Genomic DNA, 5,196 nt, shown 5'->3' on the forward strand with positions numbered 1-5,196 from the left:
CAAGCACAAGCCTAATTTTCAACAATTCTGTAGAAAAAAAGACAACAACAATGTGGTGTTGATAAGTAGATGGTAAGGAACCAAGCTGATGTGATGTTAAGGAACCGAGCTGATGTGATGGTAAGGAACCGAGCTGATTTGCTGAGCTGCAGTGAATTGTGGAGATGAGTACCTGGTGACTGATGGTCTCTAAAACCACACAGCTGATACAGATTCCACAATTTTTTAGCCCTAATCAGGTCATCAGCAATCCTACCAATTCACCTATACAGCAAGAGTGCTTGGCACAGAGGTGTCAGCTATCAAAACTACCATAAACACTTCAAGCAAGGTGTTTTTACACTATAAGCAAGACTGATACCTGTCATCATTCGCAGGCTTTGCTGTCTTCAGCATATTCAGTATGCAGCTGAATAATCTCTAAGGTACACATGCCTTGGGGGAAAAGTGTCTCTCCTGAGAATTCTTATTTTGTTGGGCAGGTTGTCTGTCTCCTTCCGGCATATTCTCTCTGGTTCTGACCAGGTCAGCAAGATGGTGAAGCAATGGAGGGGAACTTCCATCAGGAGAAGGAGAGTAAGGGGAAAAGCTCTTTCCTGACAGATGCCCGGCTCTACTTTGTCACAGTCATTTGCTGTCATAATGGCCCTAGCTCGAAAGAGGCCCTGAAAGGGCTGATTCCTGGACAGATAATTCTCCAGACGAGGGGCTTACTCTTAATCTGGCCCACAGACTCACATCAAAATGGAACCTCCACAATGTCACAGAGTCACAAGCCACATTCTACCCAGTCTCATCTCTCTTTCTCTCTCTCTCTCTCTCTCTCTCTCTCTCTCTCTCTCTCTCTCTCTCTGGCTGTCCTCCTTAAAGGTATGTCCAGCACCACACTCTATTAACCATATCCAAAAAAACCTCTGGGCTTCCTCCTGGAGTCAATTTACTACAACATTGTTCAACAAATGCATCTACAGGGAGATATTTGGTGTTTTGGGGGGGGGGGGGTTGAGAGGGAGAGTGAGAGTCCTGTCGTGTGGCTTGCTTTGCTGTCAGTGCTTGAGATTCTGTGGGTGTAGCCTGAGCCTTCTCGCGGATGGTGCTGGGAAGAGGTGGGTCCAGGGTACTGCTGAAATTGGGTTTTATTTTCGTCCTCTTTTCAGATTTCTCCATCTTATCTAGCTTGCCCTGCCCTCCCACTCAATTTCCATCTCACTCCTCAGAAAATGGAATGAAATAAAGATGTGAGCGGGAGATGGGGGGAATGGACCAGGAGAGAGGCAGGAGCAGTGAGCAGTGAGAGATAGAGAAAACGGGGGGTATAAAAAAAGTAAGTGGGAGAGAGAGGATGGACAGAACACATCTGATCCAACAGATTTTTGTTTTGTTTAAAAAAAAATCAAAAAATCTTGCATCAGATATGAAGGGAGGGTGAGATGGAGAAAGAAAGCACAGAAAATAGAGAGAGGAGATAGAGACCAAGAGAGAGAGAAGGGGAAGGCAAAGAGAGAGAGAGCATGTACAAGCACTGAGAGACAGAGAGAGAGAGATAATTATGATGATTATTATTATGTATTTTTATTATTGTCCCAACTTCCCCCTTCTGTTGTATCTTGTGTATATATATATATGTATTGTGTATATAATCACATATTATACACCCGAATGCTTTTGCAATACTGTAGAATGTTATGGTCATGCCAATAAAGCTTCTTTTGAATTTGAATTTGAATTTGAGAGACCATCTTCAAGCATACATTTTGGACAAAAGCGGTAATCGATGTCTATAAGTTGCTGGCTTTGAAGGACACTGCAGTTTTAAAAAAGAGAAAACATTAAATAACAAGAATGGGAGCATTCAGAGAATGCAAACCTCCGCCTTGTGACCTTGACCTTTGACCTTGACATTTGAAAATCTAATCATTTATTGCCATTATATTACCCAATCTCCCCACAAAGTTTGATGGAAATCGGTCCATGCGTTTCTGCGTAATCCTGCTGACAAACAAACAAACATACAGGGGCGAAAACATAACCTCCTTGGCGGAGGTAATGAAAACAGAGCATGTGCTTCTACAAGACAAAGACCATCACAGAGTGAGTCAAAACTGCCCAGTTAATCTACCAGCAAATAGCAATCTCTCTCCATAACAAAATAAGGCACTATTATCAATCTCTATATCATCAGGAACAGGCATATAACTGCAGTCAAATACTACCACCAGAAAAAGAAAACTACACGAGCTGGAATATGACTCACCTCTAATCAATACTATACCCTTAGGATCCACACAGTGAAATGACTGCATACTAAGCTGAGGGCTCTTCCAGCAAGCTATAAAAGTTTAAGAGATTTCGCCGCAGTACACATAATCAGGGGGAGAGGGGGAAAAAATCATTGCATAAACATAAATAGGCAGATCAATGTAAGGAAAAAGACTCTAATAGCGGGGCAATGTGGTTTGGGTGCAATGCAGAGCACTGGACAGACAGCCCATTAGAGTCTCACAACAGTCACGTGCTGCAGAAGCCCCGACCCATTAAGGCCACACCGAAGATGCAGTTTTAATTGACTAATGGACCCATGTAAATAACAGGCAAATTGTTGGGTTCCTGCGTTTGCAATTATTAGTTTGATATTTATTGTGAAATCACAAGAAGAAGAAGTACACAGATACAAAATGATAAGCTACTTTGCTACTTGCGTAAGCAGCAGCGACACACTTTACCATACTTCCACACTAGAACAATTCATTTTCATTTGCGTCATATAAATCATCCCGGCTATTAGCTAAAAGTCTTGTTAGGCATGATTCATTGGAAGAAATGGTAATTTCCTCACAGAAAAAAAATGATTATGATCCAAACGTGGGAAAAATCCTAAACATAAACCAAAAAAAAAGTTCTTCAAACAAACTCCAGCAGCAGCAGCAGCATCAGCAGAGAGGGAGGAGGTTTAATCACGGGCCTCCCCTTCTATGCCTCAGACATGTAGGACAGGTACATAGCGCTAATCAGGTCACGGAGGAAAAACCTGTCTGCACTTCTCCTTTTCTCAGATCTCTTATGTTCTCTCTCACTCTCTCTCTCTCTCTCTCTCTCTCTCTCTCTCTCTCTCTCTCTCTTTCTCTCTCTCTCTCTTTCTCACGGCTCTACGCTCGGCAGGTCAGGTGGTTTATCGCTAAATGATGCATTTGGTGAAGTGAATTATTGTACAGGCAAGAGCTTATTCAAACTAAATTTAACAATGATGTGTTATGCAAGCGAGAGAAATAATACTCCCAGCAAATTACATATTGATCATGTGTCAGTGGTATTTTGATGGCGAGCTCGTGGTCTAATAAAGCTTTTTATGTCAATGCGGTTTACGGCTTCATTCACAACACATATGGCACCTGCCAGATGTCTAGAGCAGATTCAGAGATAAAAGTAATAACGTTTCTCTCTATTGGCAGGTCTCTGAGGTGGGCAGCTCCTGGAGGATTCCATCAATACCTTTCACTTACTTACATATAACAATAAACCATTAATATTCGCATTGAAAAACCAACAAATAAAAAATAAAAACAAACCATGTTTGTGCCCACAGGGGGTTTTCCTAAAGAATTCACTAGATAATTGGCGGGATAATGTCCTAAAGGCCTATTACATACTGGCAGCTGTGTTGACCCAATATGAGAGCAGAGTGTTGAGGACATTCTGGGGTCTTACACTGACTGTATCACACAGACAAATTAAAAACTGGACCTCCCAATGAGGTGAAGGGCAACAACACTGGACTCTATCACAGAGTCTGACCACAGGCGCATGCCAGAACTGCTGGGGACAGATAGAGACAGTGAGAGAGAGGGGGGTGTGGGGGAGACAGAGAGAGAGAGAGAGAGAGAGAGAGAGAGAGAGAGAGAGAGAGGGCCAAGCAAGTGACCAGATGAACTCACTTCTCTGGGGAAATCTTATCTACCTCCATGCTTTCCACTCCACCAAATTAACCTCGTCCTCCTCATTGCCTCTCGCCAGCTCGCTTGCTCCCAGCCGTGTGGAGCTCCAGATCTGGAGGCCCTGTTGCTGAGGTGAGGCTGCTGGGTCGGGGGCTAGGGCTCCATGGCCCGGGCCACGGTAGCTCGGTAACAGTGATGAACGAGCGCACCGGCCCTCTGATAATTGTTCACTCAGAAGCCGAGAGAGGTCCATTAATCAAAACCAGAGCAGCAGTGCCGCCCTGCCCACGAGCAGTACCTTCACTACCACCACCACCACCCCTTACCCCCCCCACATGGGGCTAGGAGCCAGCGAGGGCCCAGAAGGCAGGCTGTGGCCCAGGATGAGAGCCCTTCTGCTGTCATTCCATCATCACGTCAGCACTCTCGCTCCTGACAACTGCAAACGCTACTGCTGCTGGACTGAGGCTGCAGCCAATGCCCGATAGAGACAAATTAAAGGCCATTCTTTACCATTGAAAACAGAGTGAAGACCTGATCTGGAGAGGAGGAAGGAAGGGAAAGGAAAAACCTGACAGCAAAAGAGAGGGAAAGATAGAGGGAAATATAGACAGAGGGAAAGATAGAGGGAAATATAGAGAGAGGGAAAGATAGAGGGAAATATAGAGAGTCTCTTTATGTGTAAAAGAACAGCGATTGTCTAGATTTGTGCACAACATAATAGACAGCAAGCAATTATCTTTTGACTGCATGAACATCCTCTGAAATGCTGCATTTTGAGCTTTTCAGTGACTGAGATTTGAAGGCAGATGTCCAGAATAACATTCTATTCCACGGCGATGGTAGTGCACTTACAGGGCATCCTGCATTTCCCACCCAACAGCGAGGCAAGACAAAGTAAGATGGAAAACAGAGTGACAGACACGTAGAGAGCAAGCCAATGAAAAAAGTGAAATTGATTCCTGTAATAATACATTTGCTCAGCAGTCTGACGGTGGTGTGCATGTTCTTGTATTCTGTAAACAAGACAGCTGATGCCGGGCCAGCTTCAGTCTCCAGGGCTCAATCCATTACTGAGGGGGTGTGATCTCGTTATTCCCCTCCGTCTTTGGGATCTCTCTCAGTCTCTGAAATGATCACTGTCAAATACGACGATAATCAGCACCTGGACCCTTTCTGCCTCAGCTTGGGAGGTAACAAAGGCACACACCTTTCGTTTTTTTATATCCATTTTGATCTGTGTGTGTGTGTTTGTGGAGTGTCT

Source organism: Sprattus sprattus (assembly GCF_963457725.1).
Source record: "Sprattus sprattus genome assembly, chromosome: 18".
Taxonomy (NCBI): Eukaryota; Metazoa; Chordata; class Actinopteri; order Clupeiformes; family Clupeidae; genus Sprattus; species Sprattus sprattus.